This window comes from Oncorhynchus keta, unplaced genomic scaffold (assembly GCF_023373465.1).
Source record: "Oncorhynchus keta strain PuntledgeMale-10-30-2019 unplaced genomic scaffold, Oket_V2 Un_contig_3577_pilon_pilon, whole genome shotgun sequence".
Classification (NCBI taxonomy): domain Eukaryota; kingdom Metazoa; phylum Chordata; class Actinopteri; order Salmoniformes; family Salmonidae; genus Oncorhynchus; species Oncorhynchus keta.
The window spans coordinates 38,226-59,516 of NW_026287319.1; the positions used below are offsets into that span (position 1 = coordinate 38,226).

General features: G+C 45.4%; 1 long non-coding RNA gene and 1 pseudogene across 1 annotated transcript; both read left to right on the forward strand.

The window, feature by feature from the left end:
• Positions 1–21,291, forward strand: part of LOC127924037 (cullin-associated NEDD8-dissociated protein 1-like) — a 50,281-nt pseudogene that overhangs the window by 18,131 nt on the left and 10,859 nt on the right.
• On the forward strand, positions 20,215–20,980 carry LOC127924035 (uncharacterized). The gene is made up of 3 exons (XR_008116586.1): positions 20,215–20,295; positions 20,553–20,716; positions 20,873–20,980. It is a non-coding gene; the product is annotated as an uncharacterized LOC127924035 (long non-coding RNA).

Below are 21,291 nucleotides of genomic sequence, written 5' to 3' on the forward strand. Positions count from 1 at the left end.
TCACTGCCCGGCCATCCTGTGTTCCCATAGCGAGCATTAATATCAGAATGACCGGTAAATGCATTTACAACCATATTTTTATTTTTGGGTTACCAGTTGCACAACAATGCACGTGCATTTGCAATATGATTCTATAGTGAAAAAACATCACCTAATGGACATGATGAAATCAACACAACGAGTGATGGAAATGTACAACTATCACTGCTCGGCCATCCTGTGTCCATCAGACCAGTCAATTTTGCATTTTTGAGCATGTGAAATTTCATATGGTAAATGCACATTGAAACATATTGCAAATGCGCGCGCACTTGCAATATGATTCTATAGTGTAAAAACATCACCTAATGGACATGATGAAATCAACACAACGAGTGATGGAAATGTACAACTATCACTGCCCGGCCATCCTGTGTTCCCATAGCGAGCATTAATATCAGAATGACCGGTAAATGCATTTACAACCATATTTTTATTTTTGGGTTACCAGTTGCACAACAATGCACGTGCATTTGCAATATGATTCTATAGTGAAAAACATCACCTAATGGACATGATGAAATCAACACAACGAGTGATGGAAATGTACAACTATCACTGCTCGGCCATCCTGTGTCCATCAGACCAGTCAATTTTGCATTTTTGAGCATGTCAAATTTCATATGGTAAATGCACATTGAAACATATTGCAAATGCGCGCGCACTTGCAATATGATTCTATAGTGAAAAACATCACCTAATGGACATGATGAAATCAACACAACGAGTGATGGAAATGTACAACTATCACTGCTCGGCCATCCTGTGTCCATCAGACCAGTCAATTTTGCATTTTTGAGCATGTCAAATTTCATATGGTAAATGCACATTGAAACATATTGCAAATGCGCGCGCACTTGCAATATGATTCTATAGTGTAAAAACATCACCTAATGGACATGATGAAATCAACACAACGAGTGATGGAAATGTACAACTATCACTGCCCGGCCATCCTGTGTTCCCATAGCGAGCATTAATATCAGAATGACCGGTAAATGCATTTACAACCATATTTTTATTTTTGGGTTACCAGTTGCACAACAATGCACGTGCATTTGCAATATGATTCTATAGTGAAAAAACATCACCTAATGGACATGATGAAATCAACACAACGAGTGATGGAAATGTACAACTGTCACTGCTCGGCCATCCTGTGTCCATCAGACCAGTCAATTTTGCATTTTTGAGCATTTCAAATTTCATATGGTAAATGCACATTGAAACATATTGCAAATGCGCGCGCACTTGCAATATGATTCTATAGTGTAAAAACATCACCTAATGGACATGATGAAATCAACACAACGAGTGATGGAAATGTACAACTATCACTGCTCGGCCATCCTGTGTTCCCATAGCGGGCATTAATATCAGAATGACCGGTAAATGCATTCACAACCATATTTTCATTTTTGGGTTACCAGGTGCCTATTTTCAATCACCAGTTGCACAACATGCGTATCCATCAGAATATTTTAAACAGTCCATAAAGCACTCAGGACTGCCCCCATAGATAGAGGGCCGTAGTAGGGTACTCCCATAGCGGGCATGGATAATAGGAGTCCCGGTAAATGCATTTACAACCATATTTTAATTTTTGGGTTACCAGTTGCACAACAATGCACGTGCATTTGCAATATGATTCTATAGTGAAAAAACATCACCTAATGGACATGATGAAATCAACACAACAAGTGATGGAAATGTACAACTATCACTGCTCGGCCATCCTGTGTTCATCAGACCAGTCAATTTCACATTCCTGCAGGATTTTTATAGCATGACAAATTCGTGATGGTACCTGCCCATTGAACCATATTGCAAATGCACAGTGACTTTGCAAAAGTGAGAAAACATAAACAAATGGACATGATGAAATCAACACAACAGGTGATGGAAATGTACAACTATCACTGCTCAGCCATCCTGTGTTCATCAGACCAGTCAATTTTGCATTTTGAGCATGTCAAATTTCATATGGTAAATGCACATTGAAACATATTGCAAATGCGCGTGCACTTGCAATATGATTCTATAGTGAAAAAACATCACCTAATGGACATGATGAAATCAACACAACGAGTGATGGAAATGTACAACTATCACTGCTCGGCCATCCTGTGTCCATCAGACCAGTCAATTTTGCATTTTTGAGCATGTCAAATTTCATATGGTAAATGCACATTGAAACATATTGCAAATGCGCGCGCACTTGCAATATGATTCTATAGTGTAAAAACATCACCTAATGGACATGATGAAATCAACACAACGAGTGATGGAAATGTACAACTATCACTGCCCGGCCATCCTGTGTTCCCATAGCGAGCATTAATATCAGAATGACCGGTAAATGCATTTACAACCATATTTTTATTTTTGGGTTACCAGTTGCACAACAATGCACGTGCATTTGCAATATGATTCTATAGTGTAAAAACATCACCTAACGGAGATGATGAAATCAACACAACGAGTGATGGAAATGTACAACTATCACTGCTCGGCCATCCTGTGTTCATCAGACCAGTCAATTTTGCATTTTTGAGCAAGGTCAAATTTCATATGGTAAATGCACATTGAAACATATTGCAAATGCACGTGCACTTGCAATATGATTATATAGTGAAAAAACATCACAAAATGGACATGATGAAGTCAACACAACGAGTGATGGAAAGGAACAACTATCACTGCCCGGCCATCCCGAGTTCATCAGGCCAGTCAATTTTGCATTTCTGCAGGATTTTTGAGCATGTCAAATTTCTTACGTCATTTGGCCCACAAAAAAATCCTTATGCACAATTTAAAAAAATATAAAAAAAAATAAGATAATAAAATTGGACAAAAGTATATTCATACAGTTCTTACACATGTGTAATTGACAAAAAAATTGAAAGAATTTCAAAAAACGGTCCAGAAAGCACTTTTTAAGGGTGTGTGAAGTTTTTACAAAATTTTGACATTTTGACTTTTGACTTTGACTTCCTATGAAATCATATTGGAATTGGACAAAACATATCCCTTATGCGCATGTAAAAAAAAAAAAAATTATGATAATAAAATTGGACAAAAGTATATTCATACAGTTCTTACACATGTGTAATTGACAAAAAAATCGAAAGAATTTCGAAAACGGTCCAGAAAGCACTTTTTTATGGGTGTGTGAAGTTTTTACAAAATTTTGACATTTTTGACTTGACTTTTGACTTCCTATGAAATCATATTGGAATTGGACAAAACATATTCCTTATGCGCATATAACAAAAAAATTAAAAAAATTATGATAATAAAATTGGACAAAAGTATATTCATACAGTTCTTACACATGTGTAATTGACAAAAAAATCGAAAGAATTTCTAAAACGGTCCAGAAAGCACTTTTTTAAGGGGTGATAAGTTTTGAAAAAAGTTCATTTTTTCAAAATTTTACTTTTGGACATTAATTTGGGTTACATCTCCAATATGAAAAACCCCGGTGGAGCGCATTTGCCCCCTGTTGAATTTTTTTAAAGTGTTACAACTGGCAATTACCATATGGCATTTGCAATACACTTTGCATGAATCAACGCCGAATTGGGTGGTATTGGCCAATGTGTATATGGTTTGTCCGATGCCAATGACATGCCATTCATTTTTGTCCAATACAGGGGGTATTCCCTTACAACCATTAAGATTAATTGTCAGATTCAACAGAAGATCTCTTTGTTTCTTGGGACCCTAGAGGATTAGATAGAGTGGTAGTTTTGCATGTTGTTATTGCTGGCTGCAGCCATAGTGTCTTTCCCTTTAGACAAACACAGGTGATTTATCACGGCTGGTTCAGAGGAAAATGGCATATGTCGAAAGGCAACAGAGAAGATTTAATAACTTGTTCTGTCCTTTCTAAATGACAATTTTTTTGGGGAGAAACCCGTTTTTCTCGTTTCCCCCAATAGGCTCCTCCTCCCCAATAGTACCACTGCACTGCTTCAGTACCCCACCGCTGATACAATGGGGTTATTTAGAATCAATTACAACGAGAAGCTTTCTGGTTATTTTGTGTTTTCTCCTTCCCTGAATTCACCAGGGGAGTCTGAGGATCTGATAGAGGCTGGTCATCAGCATGTTGTATTGACTCTCACTGGGAACCTTCCCCTGGTCGTATTGACTCTCTCACTGGGAACCTTGTCCTGGTCGCATTGACTCTCTCACTGGGAACTTTGTCCTGGTCGCATTGACTCACTGGGAACCTTCCCCTGGTCGCATTGACTCTCTCACTGGGAACCTTCCCCTGGTCGTATTGACTCTCTCACTGGGAACCTTCCCCTGGTCGTATTGATTCTCTCACTGGGAACCTTCCCCTGGTCGTATTGACTCTCTCACTGGGAACCTTTCCCTGGTCGTATTGACTCTCACCGGGAACCTTTCCTGGTCGTATTGACTCTCTCACCGGGAACCTTCCCTGGTCGTATTGACTCACTGGGAACCTTCCCTGGCCGTATTGACTCACTGGGAACCTTCCCTGGCCGTGATGACTCACTCTCACTGGGAACCTTCCCCGGTCGTATTGACTCTCTCACTGGGAACCTTCCCCGGCCGTATTGACTCTCTCTCACTGGGAACCTTCCCCGGTCGTATTGACTCTCTCTCACTGGGAACCTTCCCCCGGTCGTATTGACTCTCTCACTGGGAACCTTCCCCTGGTCGTATTGACTCTCTCTCACTGGGAACCTTCCCTGGTCAGATTGACTCTCTCTCACTGGGAACCTTCCCCCGGCCGTATTGACTCTCTCTCACTGGGAACCTTCCCCTGGTCGTATTGACTCTCTCTCACTGGGAACCTTCCCCTGGCCGTATTGACTCTCTCTCACTGGGAACCTTCCCCGGCCGTATTGACTCTCTCACTGGGAACCTTCCCCGGCCGTATTGACTCTCTCACTGGGAACCTTCCCCGGCCGTATTGACTCTCTCACTGGGAACCTTCCCCGGCCGTATTGACTCTCTCTCACTGAGAACCTTCCCCGGCCGTATTGACTCTCTCACTGGGAACCTTCCCCGGCCGTATTGACTCTCTCACTGGGAACCTTCCCCGGCCGTATTGACTCTCTCACTGGGAACCTTCCCCCGGCCGTATTGACTCTCTCACTGGGAACCTTCCCGGCCGTATTGACTCTCTCACTGGGAACCTTCCCCCGGCCGTATTGACTCTCTCACTGGGAACCTTCCCCGGCCGATTGACTCTCTCTCACTGAGAACCTTCCCCGGCCGTATTGACTCTCTCACTGGGAACCTTCCCCGGCCGTATTGACTCTCTCACTGGGAACCTTCCCCGGCCGTATTGACTCTCTCACTGGGAACCTTCCCCCGGCCGTATTGACTCTCTCACTGGGAACCTTCCCCGGCCGTATTGACTCTCTCTCACTGAGAACCTTCCCCCGGTCGTATTGACTCTCTCTCACTGGGAACCTTCCCCTGGTCGTATTGACTCTCTCTCACTGGGAACCTTCCCCGGCCGCATTGACTCTCTCTCACTGGGAACCTTCCCCGGTCGTATTGACTCTCTCTCACTGGGAACCTTCCCCGGCCGTATTGACTCTCTCTCACTGGGAACCTTCCCTGGTCGTATTGACTCTCTCTCACTGGGAACCTTCCCCTGGTCGTATTGACTCTCTCTCACTGGGAATCTTCCCTGGTCGTATTGACTCTCTCTCACTGGGAATCTTCCCCTGGTCGTATTGACTCTCTCTCACTGGGAACCTTCCCCTGGTCGTATTGACTCTCTCTCACTGGGAACCTTCCCTGGTCGTATTGACTCTCTCTCACTGGGAACCTTCCCCTGGTCGTATTGACTCTCTCTCACTGGGAACCTTCCCCTGGTCGTATTGACTCTCTCTCACTGGGAACCTTCCCTGGTCGTATTGACTCTCTCTCACTGGGAACCTTCCCTGGTCGTATTGACTCTCTCTCACTGGGAACCTTCCCCTGGTCGTATTGACTCTCTCTCACTGGGAACCTTCCCTGGTCGTATTGACTCTCTCTCACTGGGAATCTTCCCTGGTCGTATTGACTCTCTCTCACCGGGAACCTTTCCCCTGGTCGTATTGACTCTCTCTCACCGGGAACCTTCCCCTGGTCGTATTGACTCTCTCTCACCGGGAACCTTTCCCCTGGTCGTATTGACTCTCTCTTACCGGGAACCTTTCCCCTGGTCGTATTGACTCTCTCACTGGGAACCTTCCCCTGGTCGTATTGACTCTCTCTCACCGGGAACCTTTTTATTTTTAGTAAAGAAGCTCTGTTTTATTTTCTGTTCCCTGAAACACGGTTCAGGTTTCTGACCTCACCAGCACCTCCTAGACTCGTTCTTTTTAATATTCTAATTCATTGGGCCAGTTTCCCGGACACACGTTCCACCCAGTCCTGGACTAAAAAGCACCTTCAATGGAGGAACGAGTCTAGGAATAGACTTAATCTGCACCCTCCAATGTGCATATTGACTAAACTAACCTAATCTCCTCTCTCTCTCTCTCTCTCTCTCTCCTAACAGGAATCATCTTCTCTCTCAACGACAAGTCCAGCTCGTCCAACCTGAAGATCGATGCCCTGTCCTGTCTGTATGTGGTCCTGTGTAACCACCAGCCCCAAGTCTTCCACCCTCATGTCCAGGTGGGGTAATAGGACTGATGTTGATCATATCATGGATCATCAGTGCTCTTGAAATAGTCTCAGAACTCTCACTGAGGGGTCCACCCACAATGTTTTATTTATCTGTCAATTGTGAAGTGACACTTGAATAAACTTGTCTAACCTTTGCCCTCCGCAGGCCTGGTGCCGCCCGTGGTGGCGTGTGTAGGAGACCCTTCTATAAAGATCACCTCTGAGGCCCTGCTGGTCAGCCAACAGCTGGTCAAGGTCATCAGGTAAGGTTATCTATTTAATAATACACGTGTATTGATGTGTTCTCTTGTTCAGTAGCTGCACGGTTTTACCAGAGGTAACAATGAATCTTTGGTCAATGTGAAACTTCTCAGACCTCTGGACCAGCCGGAGAGGAACACCTTCGATGCTTCTCCCTACATCACTGACCTCTTCACCTGCACCATCAAACGCCTCAAGGCCGCCGACATCGACCAGGAAGTGAAAGAGGGCCATTTCCTGTATGGGTCCAGATCATCTGTAACCTAGGAGACAGCCTGGGGGACGACCTCCCTGGGACGCTGCACATCTTCCTGGAGCGACTGAAGAATGAGATTACCAGACTGACGACGGTCAAGGCCCTCACGCTCATCGCAGGTCGGAAGGGGATGATGTTGAGAAGTCCATATGGCGAATTTTCAGAATCTGTCGAGGGCTGATCTTAATGGCTTAACAATTTGTTTACTAATAAATCAGTTTCCCTGCTAGATAAGTGTGTGTGTGTACTTTTCATACTTGCTCTCTCCCTAATCACAGGCTCCACGTTGAAGATCGACCTTCGACCTATCCTCGACGAGGCGGTGCCCATCCTGGCGTCGTTCCTGCGTAAGAACCAGCGGGCGCTGAAACTGAGCACCCTGGCCGCGCTGGACATCCTGGTGAAGAACTACAGCGACAGCGTGACTCCGGCCATGATCGACGCGGTGCTGGCCGAGCTGCCTCCGCTGATCAGCGAGAGCGACATGCACGTGTCCCAGATGGTCATCAGCTTCCTGACCACCTGGCCCGGGTCCACCTCTCTCCCTGGCTAAGATCGGGGGTCGTCCATCCTCTCGGAGCTCATCTCTCTGGTCAGGTCTCCTCTGCTGCAGGGAGGGGCCCTCAGTGCCATGCTAGAGTTCTTCCAGGTATCTATGGTTACCAGTTCCAGTTTGAACAGATAAGGGAATGATATCTAAACGTCTAGGACAGAGGGTGGATGAGTTCAATTGAGGTACTGTGTTTGTAAAATAGTTTGAGAACCGCTTGTAAAATCAGCTGAAAGATGATCAGGTACTTAGGCCTACTTTGTCCCTAGTAGATGATCAGGAAGTTAGGGTCTACTTTGTCCCTAGTAGATGATCAGGAAGTTAGGGCCTACTTTGTCCCTAGTAGATGATCAGGAAGTTAGGGTCTACTTTGTCCCTAGTAGATGATCAGGTACTTAGGCCTACTTTGTCCCTAGTAGATGATCAGGTACTTAGGCCTACTTTGTCCCTAGTAAATGATCAGGAAGTTAGGGCCTACTTTGACCCTAGTAGATGATCAGGAAGTTAGGGCCTACTTTGACCCTAGTAGATGATCAGGAAGTTAGGGCCTACTTTGTCCCTAGTAAATGATCAGGAAGTTAGGGCCTACTTTGACCCTAGTAGATGATCAGGAAGTTAGGGCCTACTTTGACCCTAGTAGATGATCAGGAAGTTAGGGCCTACTTTGACCCTAGTAGATGATCAGGAAGTTAGGGCCTACTTTGTCCCTAGTAGATGATCAGGTACTTAGGCCTACTTTGTCCCTAGTAAATGATCAGGAAGTTAGGGCCTACTTTGACCCTAGTAGATGATCAGGAAGTTAGGGCCTACTTTGTCCCTAGTAGATGATCAGGAAGTTAGGGCCTACTTTGTCCCTAGTAAATGATCAGGAAGTTAGGGCCTACTTTGACCCTAGTAGATGATTAGGAAGTTAGGGCCTACTTTGACCTAGTAGATGATCAGGAAGTTAGGGCCTACTTTGTCCCTAGTAAATTATCAGGAAGTTAGGGCCTACTTTGACCCTAGTAGATGATCAGGAAGTTAGGGCCTACTTTGTCCCTAGTAAATGATCAGGAAGTTAGGGCCTACTTTGACCCTAGTAGATGATCAGGAAGTTAGGGCCTACTTTGTCCCTAGTAGATGATCAGGAAGTTAGGGTCTACTTTGACTCTAATAGATGGTCAGGTGTTTAGGTCCTACTTTGTCCCTATAGAAGATGTTTTATAGATTCTCAAATTGTCACTGTTCATTCTGTTTTTCGGGCTCTGGTGGGTACAGGGACATCCTCTCTGGGTTAGGGTTGTAATTAAAAGCTGTTTTACTGTGTCCTCTCCCAGGCTCTGGTGGGTACAGGGACATCCTCTCTGGGTTAGGGTTGTATTAAAAGCTGTTTTACTGTGTCCTCTCCCAGGCTCTGGTGGGTACAGGGACATCCTCTCTGGGTTAGGGTTGTAATTAAAAGCTGTTTTACTGTGTCCTCTCCCAGGCTCTGGTGGGTACAGGGACATCCTCTCTGGGTTAGGGTTGTAATTAAAAGCTGTTTTACTGTGTCCTCTCCCAGGCTCTGGTGGGTACAGGGACATCCTCTCTGGGTTAGGGTTGTAATTAAAAGCTGTTTTACTGTGTCCTCTCCCAGGCTCTGGTGGGTACAGGGACATCCTCTCTGGGTTAGGGTTGTAATTAAAAGCTGTTTTACTGTGTCCTCTCCCAGGCTCTGGTGGGTACAGGGACATCCTCTCTGGGTTAGGGTTGTAATTAAAAGCTGTTTTACTGTGTCCTCTCCCAGGCTCTGGTGGGTACAGGGACATCCTCTCTGGGTTAGGGTTGTAATTAAAAGCTGTTTTACTGTGTCCTCTCCCAGGCTCTGGTGGGTACCGGGACATCCTCTCTGGGTTACATGGACCTGCTCCGTATGCTGACCGGTCCAGTCTACGCCCAGAGTGCTGCTCTAACGCACAAACAGTCCTACTACTCTATCGCTAAATGTGTGGCCGCCCTGACCCGCGCCTGTCCTGATGTAGGTTCACTGTTCTGCTGACCTTTAGACATACTTCCTGTGTTATGTTTGTATTTATGTTCTCCTGGACCTCCTTCCTGTGTTCTGGACTTTCAGACCTCCTTCCTGTGTTTTGTTCTCCTGAAGGACTTTCAGACCTCCTTCCTGTGTTTTGTTCTCCTGAAGGACATTCAGACCTCCTTCCTGTGTTCTGTTCTCCCGAAGGACATTCAGACCTCCTTCCTGTGTTCTGTTCCCCGAAGGACATTCAGACCTCCTTCCTGTGTTCTGTTCCCCCGAAGGACATTCAGACCTCCTTCCTGTGTTTTGTTCTCCTGAAGGACATTCAGACCTCCTTCCTGTGTTCTGTTCTCCTGAAGGACATTCAGACCTCCTTCCTGTGTTCTGTTCTCCTGAAGGACATTCAGACCTCCTTCCTGTGTTCTGTTCCCCTGAAGGACATTCAGACGTCCTTCCTGTGTTCTGTTCTCCTGAAGGACATTCAGACCTCCTTCCTGTGTTCTGTTCCCCTGAAGGACATTCAGACCTCCTTCCTGTGTTCTGTTCTCCTGAAGGACATTCAGACCTCCTTCCTGTGTTCTGTCCTCCTGAAGGACATTCAGACCTCCTTCCTGTGTTCTGTTCTCCTGAAGGACATTCAGACCTCCTTCCTGTGTTCTGTTCTCCTGAAGGACATTCAGACCTCCTTCCTGTGTTCTGTTCCCCCCGAAGGACATTCAGACCTCCTTCCTGTGTTCTTTTCCCCGAAGGACATTCAGACCTCCTTCCTGTGTTCTGTTCCCCTCAAGGACATTCAGACCTCCTTCCTGTGTTTTGTTCTCCTGAAGGACATTCAGACCTCCTTCCTGTGTTCTGTTCTCCTGAAGGACATTCAGACCTCCTTCCTGTGTTCTGTTCTCCTGAAGGACATTCAGACCTCCTTCCTGTGTTCTGTTCCCCGAAGGACATTCAGACCTCCTTCCTGTGTTTTGTTCTCCTGAAGGACATTTAGACCTCCTTCCTGTGTTCTGTTCTCCTGAAGGACATTCAGACCTCCTTCCGTGTTCTGTTCTCCTGAAGGACATTCAGACCTCCTTCCCGTGTTCTGTTCTCCTGAAGGACATTCAGACCTCCTTCCCGTGTTCTGTTCTCCTGAAGGACGTTCAGACCTCCTTCCTGTGTTCTGTTCTCCTGAAGGACATTCAGACCTCCTTCCTGTGTTCTGTTCCCCTGAAGGACTTTCAGACCTCCTTCCTGTGTTCTGTTCTCCTGAAGGACTTTCAGACCTCCTTCCTGTGTTCTGTTCTCCTGAAGGACATTCAGACCTCCTTCCGTGTTCTGTTCTCTGAAGGACATTCAGACCTCCTTCCTGTGTTCTGTTCTCCTGAAGGACATTCAGACCTCCTTCCTGTGTTCTGTTCTCCTGAAGGACATTCAGACCTCCTTCCTGTGTTCTGTTCTCCTGAAGGACATTCAGACCTCCTTCCTGTGTTCTGTTCTCCCGAAGGACATTCAGACCTCCTTCCTGTGTTCTGTTCCCCGAAGGACATTCAGACCTCCTTCCTGTGTTCTGTTCCCCCGAAGGACATTCAGACCTCCTTCCTGTGTTTTGTTCTCCTGAAGGACATTCAGACCTCCTTCCTGTGTTTTGTTCTCCTGAAGGAATTTCAGACCTCCTTCCTGTGTTCTGTTCCCTGAAGGACATTCAGACCTCCTTCCTGTGTTCTGTTCTCCTGAAGGACATTCAGACCTCCTTCCTGTGTTCTGTTCTCCTGAAGGACATTCAGACCTCCTTCCTGTGTTCTGTTCTCCTGAAGGACTTTCAGACCTCCTTCCTGTGTTCTGTTCCCCTGAAGGACATTCAGACCTCCTTCCTGTGTTCTGTTCCCTGAAGGACATTCAGACCTCCTTCCTGTGTTCTGTTCTCCTGAAGGACATTCAGACCTCCTTCCTGTGTTCTGTTCCCCTGAAGGACATTCAGACCTCCTTCCTGTGTTCTGTTCCCCTGAAGGACATTCAGACCTCCTTCCTGTGTTCTGTTCCCCTGAAGGACATTCAGACCTCCTTCCTGTGTTCTGTTCCCCTGAAGGACATTCAGACCTCCTTCCTGTGTTCTGTTCCCCTGAAGGACATTCAGACCTCCTTCCTGTGTTCTGTTCCCCTGAAGGACATTCAGACCTCCTTCCTGTGTTCTGTTCCCCTGAAGGACATTCTGACCTCCTTCCTGTGTTCTGTTCCCCTGAAGGACATTCAGACCTCCTTACTGTGTTCTGTTCCCCTGAAGGACATTCAGACCTCCTTCCTGTGTTCTGTTCCCCTGAAGGACATTCAGACCTCCTTCCTGTGTTCTGTTCTCCTGAAGGACATTCAGACCTCCTTCCTGTGTTCTGTTCTCCTGAAGGACATTCAGACCTCCTTCCTGTGTTCTGTTCTCCTGAAGGACATTCAGACCTCCTTCCTGTGTTCTGTTCTCCTGAAGGACATTCAGACCTCCTTCCTGTGTTCTGTTCCCCTGAAGGACATTCAGACCTCCTTCCTGTGTTCTGTTCTCCTGAAGGACATTCAGACCTCCTTCCTGTGTTCTGTTCTCCTGAAGGACATTCAGACCTCCTTCCTGTGTTCTGTTCTCCTGAAGGACATTCAGACCCCCTTCCTGTGTTCTGTTCCCCTGAAGGACTTTTATTGCCTTTTTTGTTTTTGGTGTTTTTTTCAATCTCAGATTTTTGGTTATTTCCTCTTGTTTTGTTTCTTTTTGTTTGTTCATTATCTCAACATAATGTTTTATAATGTGATCACTGCCCTAAAGCTTTTTTCCATATTTAATGCATTTTAAATAAAGTTTGATTTGTATTTGTAGGAGGGTCCTGCCGTGGTAGGCCAGTTCATCCAGGATGTGAAGAACTCTCGGTCGACAGACTCCATCAGGCTGCTGGCTCTGCTGTCACTGGGAGAGGTGGGTCACACTTTTTAAATATAAATATTCAAATAAACAAAAGGTGTGTGTGTGCATGTCTAAGGCATTTTATGGTTGTGGGCCTCCCGAGTGGCGCAGTGGTCTAAGTAGCTGTGTCATTAGAGATTCTGGGTTCGAGTCTAGGCTCTGTCTCAGCCCGGCCGCGACCGGGAGACCCATTGGGCGGCGCACAATCGGCCCAGTCGTCCGGGTTAGGGGAGGGTTTCGCCGGCAGGGATGTCCATGTCCCGTCGTGCACTAGCGACTCCTGTGGCGGGCCGGGTGCAGTGCACGTTGACCCGGACGCCAGGTGTACAGTGTTTTCTCTGACACATTGGTGCAGTTGGCTTCCGGGGTTAAGTAGGCGTTGTGTGAAGAAGCAGTGCGGCTTGGTTGGGTTGTGTTTCGGGAGGACGCACGGCTCCTGACCTTCGCCTCTCCCGAGTCCGTACGGGAGTTGCAGCGATGAGACAAGACTGTAACTACCAATTGGAAACCACAAAATTGGGGAGAAAAAGGGGTACAAAATGTTGAGTTTTACTGCTTCTGGTAGTGGGACGAATAGTGGGTTTGATGGTAGTGGGACTAATAGTGGGTTTGATGGTAGTGGGACTAATAGTGGGTTTGATGCTAGTGGGACTAATAGTGGGTTTGATGCTAGTGGGACTAATAGTGGGTTTGATGGTAGTGGGACTAATAGTGGGTTTGATGCTAGTGGGACTAATAGTGGGTTTGATGGTAGTGGGACTAATAGTGGGTTTGATGGTAGTGGGACTAATAGTGGGTTTGATGGTAGTGGGACTAATAGTGGGTTTGATGGTAGTGGGACTAATAGTGGGTTTGATGGTAGTGGGACTAATAGTGGGTTTGATGGTAGTGGGACTAATAGTGGGTTTGATGCTAGTGGGACTAATAGTGGGTTTGATGCTAGTGGGACTAATAGTGGGTTTGATGCTAGTGGGACTAATAGTGGGTTTGATGGTAGTGGGACTAATAGTGGGTTTGATGGTAGTGGGACTAATAGTGGGTTTGATGCTAGTGGGACTAATAGTGGGTTTGATGGTGGTGGGACTAATAGTGGGTTTGATGCTAGTGGGACTAATAGTGGGTTTGATGGTGGTGGGACTAATAGTGGGTTTGATGGTAGTGGGACTAATAGTGGGTTTTGGTGGTGGGGTGGGTTTGATGGTGGGACTAATAGTGGGTTTGATGGTAGTGGGACTAATAGTGGGTTTGATGGTAGTGGGACTAATAGTGGGTTTGATGGTAGTGGGACTAATAGTGGGTTTGATGGTGGTGGGACTAATAGTGGGTTTGATGCTAGTGGGACTAATAGTGGTGTTTAACTGTAGTAGGCTGGTGTCAGATGTCATGACTAGTATCAGTCGTGAAGGATTTCATTCACAATGTCTCTGTGGTAGGTGGGACACCACGTAGACCTGAGCGGCCAACCGGAGCTCAAGACGGTCATCCTGGACGCCTTCTCTTCCTCCTCCGAAGAGGTCAAGTCTGCCGCATCCTACGCCCTGGGATCCATCGCCGTGGGCAACCTGCCGGAATACCTGCCCTTCGTTCTGGGGGAGATCTCGGGACAGCCCAAGAGGCAGTACCTGCTGCTACACTCACTCAAAGAGATCATCAGGTAGGACAGTCCGGCGGGTTAGAGAGGTGTGGAACCCGAAAGGTCGCGGGGTTCAAGTCCCGGGTCGGATGACTGAACTGGCTAATTGCGCGGGGTTGCGGTTTTCACCTTGGTGACCAAAATAGCGTCTCTGTTCTGTTCTCTCCAGCTCGGCGTCTGGACTGGTCTGAAACCCTACGTCGAGGGGAGTATGGACCCTGCTGTTGAAGCACTGTGAGTGTGCCGAGGAGGGCACCAGGAACGTAGACCCAGGCTGCCCCGACAGGAATGTCTGAGGGGGAAACTCACCCTCATAGACCCAGAAACCCTGCTGCCCAGACTTAAAGGATACCTGCTCTCAGGTGGGGAATAGGAACTCCATGCTGGTTTCCATTGGCCCGTTTTGATTGGCAAGACCTGATTTAAAATATATATATATTTATATATATATATTTATATATATATTTAAATATATATATATATATTTATATATATATTTATATATATTTTATATATATTTATATATATTTATATATATTTATATATATTTATATATATTTTATATATATATATATTTTATATATATATATATATATTTTTATATATATTTTTATATATTTACATTTACATTTAAGTCATTTAGCATACAGGCTCTTATCCAGAACTTGACAAATTGGACATAGACCTTATGAACAACCAGTGGAACAGCCACTTGCATCTAAATCTTGTTGGGGGGAGAAGGGGGTGAGAAAGGATTACTTACCCTATCCTAGGTATTCCTTGAAGAGGTGGGGTTTATATATTCATATATATATTTATATTTTTATATGTTTATATATATATTTATATTTTTTTATATTTATATATTTATTTATATTTTTTTATATTATATATTATTTAAATACTAATATTTAATACTAATATTTAAATACTAATATTTAAATACAGGTGGTTCATTGTGCATGATATGAATCATTTCATGTAAAGAAATATGCCCTGGGGTGTTAATTTACTATGATATTGCAGGTATGTGATGTGAAATATGCCCTGGGTGTTAATTTACTATGATATTACAGGTATGTGATGTGAAATATGACCTGGGTGTTAATTTACTATGATATTACAGGTATGTGATGTGAAATATGAATGGTTTCTGTCTCCAGGATCATCTTATGCCAGAAGCTCAGTCGTGACGGCAGTGAAGTTCACCATCTCAGACCACCCACAGACAATAGACCCTCTCCTGAAAAACTGCATAGGTGTGTGTCATCTCTACTATGTAATCTATTCCTTAGCTATCTACTGCTAACCTGTCCTCTTTGACTACTGCTATGGTATCTATATCTGACTCTTTTACTGAAACAGACAGACTGGTATGGTATCTAATGACATACTGACCTAGCCTCCGGCACAGACTATTACAGCATAAATACAGTGCATTCAGAAAGTGTTCAGACCCCTGGACTTTTTCCACATTTTGCTACGTTACAGCCTTATTCTAAAATTGATTAATGTTATTTCTTTCTTTTTCCCCTCATCAATCTACACACACAATGACATCACACTACCCCATAATGACATCACACTACCCATAATGACATCACACTACCCCATAATGATAAAGCAAAAACAGGTTTTAGACATGTTTACAAATGTAAAAAAAAAAAAAAAAAAATGGAAATATAACATTTACATAAGTATTCAGAACCCTTTACTCAGAACTTTATTGAAGCACCTTTGGCAGCGATTACAGTCTCAGTCTTCTTGGGCATGACACTCCAAGCTTGGCTCACCTGTATTTGAGGAGTTTCTCCCATTCTTCTCTGCAGATCCTCTCAAGCTCTATTAGGTTGGGTGGGGAGCGTCGCTGCACAGCTATTTTCAGGTTTCTTCAGAGATGTTAGATCGGGTTCAAGTCTGGGCTCTGGCTGGGCCACTAAAGAACATTCAGAGACTTGTCCCAAGCCACTCCTGCATTATCTTGGCTGTGTACTTGCGGTCTTTGTCCTGTTGGAAGGTCCACCTTCCCCCAGTCTGAGGTCCTGAGCGCTCTGGAGCAGGTTTTCATCAAGGATCTCTCTGTACTTTGCTCCGTTCATCTTTCCCTCGATCCTGACTAGTCTCCCAGTCCCTGCCGCTGAAAACATCCCACAACATGATGCTGACACCACCATGCTTCACTGTAGGGATGGTGCCAGGTTTCCTCCAGACGTCTGAAAGTCTTTAGGTGCCTTTTGGGAAACTCCAAGCAGTCTGTTATGTGCCTTTTTACTGAGGAGTGGCTTCCGTCTGGCCACTCTACCATGAAGGCCTGATTGGTGGAGTGCTGCAGGGTGGTTGTCCTTCTGGAAGGTTGTCCCATCTCCACAGAGGATCTCTGAGCTCTGTCAGAGTGACCATCGGGTTCTTGGTCACCTCCTGACCAAGGCCCTTCTCCCCCGACTGCTCAGTTGGGCCGGGTGGCCAGCTCTAGGAAGAGTCTTGGTAGTTTCAAACTTCTTCCATTTCAGAATGATGGAGAATGCTGCAGAAATAGTACCCTTTCCCAGATCTGTGCCTCGACACAATCGTGTCTCTGAGCTTTACGGACAATTCCTTCAACCTCCATGGCTTGGTTTTTGCTCTGACATGCACTGTCAAATGTAGGACCTTATAAAGACAGGCGTGAGCCTTTCCAAATCATGTCCAATCAATTGAATTTACCACAGTTGGACTCCAATCAAGTTGTAGAAACATCTCAAGGATGATCAATGGAAACAGGATGCACCTGAGCTCAATTTCTCTTAGTCTCATAGCAAAGGGTCTGAATACTTATGTAAATAAGGTATTTCTGTTTTTTATTTGTAATAAATTTGTAAACCTGTTTTCACTTTGCCATGATGGGGTATTGTGTGTAAATTGATGAGGGGATATTTATTTAATCCATTTTAGAATAAGGCTGTAATGTAACAAAATGTGGAACAAGGGGAAGGGGTCTGAATACTTTACTGTACTGGAGACCGAGACTGATGTTTTTACTGAGACAGACTGAGGAAATATAGACGAGAGGAGCTTTTCATTTGACTTCATATATTGATGTTAATTGTATACAGTGGGGCAAAAAAGTATTTAGTCAGCCACCAATTGTGCAAGTTCTCCCACTTAAAAAGATGAGAGAACATCACTGCTCTAGAGGAGATCTGCATGGAGGAATGGGCCAAAATACCAGCAACAGTGTGTGAAAACCTTGAGAAGACTTACAGAAAACATTTGACCTCTGTCATTGCCAACAAAGGGTATATAACAAAGTATTGAGAAACTTTTGTTATTGACCAAATACTTATTTTCCACCATAATTTGCGAATAATTTCATAAAAAATCCTACAATGTGATTTTCTGGATTTTTTTTCCCTTCTCATTTTGTCTGTCATAGTGGATGTGTACCTATGATGAAGATTACAGGCCTCTCTCATCTTTTTAAGTGGGAGAACTTGCACAATTGGTGGCTGACTAAATACTTTTTTGTCCCACTGTATGTGAAAGGTTCATTATGACCGACTGTGTTGTTCTGTATTCCAGGTGACTTCTTGAAGACGTTGGAGGACCCGGACCTGAACGTGCGGCGGGTTGCCCTGGTAACCTTCAACTCCGCAGCCCATAATAAGCCCTCTCTCATCAGAGACCTACTGGATACGGTCCTGCCACACCTCTACAACGAGACCAAAGTCCGCAAGGAACTCATCAGAGAGGTACGGGACGAACCAAGCTGATGTTCCTCTTCTGCTTCAGTTGTTCACACCTTCTGTCGTTCTTCATCTTCTCTTCCCTTGTTTTCTGTTATCTCTAGGTTGACATGGCTTTCATTGGTGCTTCCCTTCCTTCCTTCCTTCCTTCCTTCCTTCCTTCCTTCCTTCCTTCCTTCCTTCCTTCCTTCCTTCCTTCCTTCCTTCCTTCCTTCCTTCCTTCCTTCCTTCCTTCCTTCCTTCCTTCCTTCCTTCCTTTGTCTGTTATCCTTCTGTCGTTCTTCATCTTCTCTTCCCTTTGTTTTCTGTTATCTCTAGGTTGACATGGCTTTCATTGGTGCTTCACTTCCTTCCTGCCTTCCTTCCTTCCTGCCTTCCTGCCTTCCTGCCTGCCTCCTTCCTTCCTTCCTTCCTTCCTTTGTCTGTTATCCTTCTTCCTTTCTTCATCTACTCTTCCCTTTGTTTTAAGTATTTATTGACAAGTTTTATTTACTTCCTTCCTGTCCTCTGTCCTACCTTCTACCTTTTAGCCTGAGTTACTGCCTGCCTTCCTTCCTTAAGAGGGCCTTCCTAAATGACCTGTCTATCCTTCCCCAGTGTTTTGTTGTTACTTTAGATTCTTGTCCTCTGTCGTCGTTCTACCTTTTAAGAGGGGTCTTGTTCCAGCTACTCCCCCAGGTTGAGTTACTTTAGATAAGAGGGTCTTCCCCCCCAGGTTGAGTTACTTTAGATAAGAGGGTCTTCTCCCCCCCAGGTTGAGTTACTTTAGATAAGAGGGTCTTCTCCCCCCCAGGTTGAGTTACTTTAGATAAGAGGGTCTTCTCCCCCCCAGGTTGAGTTACTTTAGATAAGAGGGTCTTCTTAATGACCTGTCTTCTCCCCCCAGGTTGAGATGGGACCCTTTAAACACACAGTGGACGATGGTCTTCTTAATGACCTGTCTTCTCCCCCCAGGTTGAGATGGGACCCTTTAAACACACAGTGGACGATGGTCTTCTTAATGACCTGTCTTCTCCCCCCAGGTTGAGATGGGACCCTTTAAACACACAGTGGACGATGGTCTTCTTAATGACCTGTCTTCTCCCCCCAGGTTGAGATGGGACCCTTTAAACACACAGTGGACGATGGTCTTCTTAATGACCTGTCTTCTCCCCCAGGTTGAGATGGGACCTTTAAACACACAGTGGACGATGGTCTTAATGACCTGTCCCCCAGGTTGAGATGGGGACCCTTAAACACACAGTGGAATGGTCTTAATGACCTGTCTTCTCCCCCAGGTTGAGATGGGACCCTTTAAACACACAGTGGACGATGGTCTTCTTAATGACCTGTCTTCTCCCCAGGTTGAGATGGGACCCCTTAAACACACAGTGGACGATGGTCTTCTTAATGACCTGTCTTCTCCCCCAGGTTGAGATGGGACCCTTTAAACACACAGTGGACGATGGTCTTCTTAATGACCTGTCTTCTCCCCAGGTTGAGATGGGACCCTTTAAACACACAGTGGACGATGGTCTTTCTTAATGACCTGTCTTCTCCCCCCAGGTTGAGATGGGACCCTTTAAACACACAGTGGACGATGGTCTTCTTAATGACCGCTTGAGTCTTCCCCAGGTCTGAGATGGGACATCTTGAGTTCCTCAACACACAGTGGCACGACGATGGTCTTCATCAATGATCCTGTCTTCTCCTGACAGGACCAACAGGTTGAGATGGGACAGGAGAGAGAGAGAGGTAGTTTAAGACAACAGGACAGTGAGAGCCCGATGGTCTGTATGTAGATCAGACAACAGGAGAGAGAGAGAGGTGCATGTTCAGACAACAGGAGAGAGAGAGACAGCTGTAGATCAGACAACAGGAGAGGAGAGAGGTAGTCTGTATGTAGATCAGACAACAGGAGAAGAGAGATGGAGTCTCATGTAGATTAGACATCAAGGATCCTGAGAGAGGTTCTGTATGTAGATCAGACAACAGGAGAGAGAGAGAGGAGATGTAGATCAGACAACAGGAGAGAGAGAGGTAGTCTGTATGTAGATCAGACAACAGGAGAGAGAGAGAGGTAGTCTGTATGTAGATCAGACAACAGAGAGAGAGAGAGAGGTAGTCTGTATGTAGATCAGGAGAGAGAGAGAGAGGTAGTCTGTATGTAGATCAGACAACAGGAGAGAGAGAGGAGTCTGATGTAGATAGTAGTCTGTATGTAGATCAGACAACAGGAGAGAGAGAGAGAGGTAGTCTGTATGTAGATCAGACAACAGGAGAGAGAGAGAGAGGTAGTCTGTATGTAGATCAGACAACAGGAGAGAGAGAGAGTGTAGTCTGTATGTAGATCAGACAACAGGAGAGAGAGAGAGGTAGTCTGTATGTAGACAGACAACAGGAGAGAGAGAGGAGAGTCTGTATGTAGATCAGACAACAGGAGAGAGAGAGAGGTAGTCTGTATGTAGATCAGACAACAGTAGATCAGACAACAGAGAGAGAGAGGTAGTCTGCATGTAGACTGACAACAGACAACAGGAGAGAGAGAGAGGTAGTCTGTATGTAGATCAGACAACAGGAGAGAGAGAGAGAGGTAGTCTGTATGTAGATCAGACAACAGGAGAGAGAGAGAGAGGTAGTCTGTATGTAGATCAGACAACAGGAGAGAGAGAGAGGTAGTCTGTATGTAGATCAGACAACAGGAGAGAGAGAGAGGTAGTCTGTATGTAGATGTGACAACAGGAGAGAGAGAGAGGTAGTCTGTATGTAGATCAGACAACAGAGAGAGAGAGGTAGTCTGTATGAGATCAGACAACAGAGAGAGAGAGAGAGTAGTCTGTATGAGACTCAGACAACAGGAGAGAGAGAGAGGTAGTCTGTATGTAGATCAGACAACAGGAGAGAGAGAGAGAGGTAGTCTGTATGTAGATCAGACAACAGGAGAGAGAGAGAGGTAGTCTGTATGTAGATCAGACAACAGGAGAGAGAGAGAGGTAGTCTGTAGAGATCAGACAACAGGAGAGAGAGAGAGGTAGTCTGTATGTAGATCAGACAACAAGGAGAGAGAGAGAGGTAGTCTGTATGTAGATCAGACAACAGGAGAGAGAGAGAGAGGTAGTCTGTATGTAGATCAGACAACAGGAGAGAGAGAGAGGTAGTCTGTATGTAGATCAGACAACAGAGAGAGAGAGAGGTAGTCTGTATGTAGATCAGACAATCAGAGAGAGAGAGAGGTAGTCTGTATGTAGATCAGACAACAGGAGAGAGAGAGGTAGTCTGTATGTAGATCA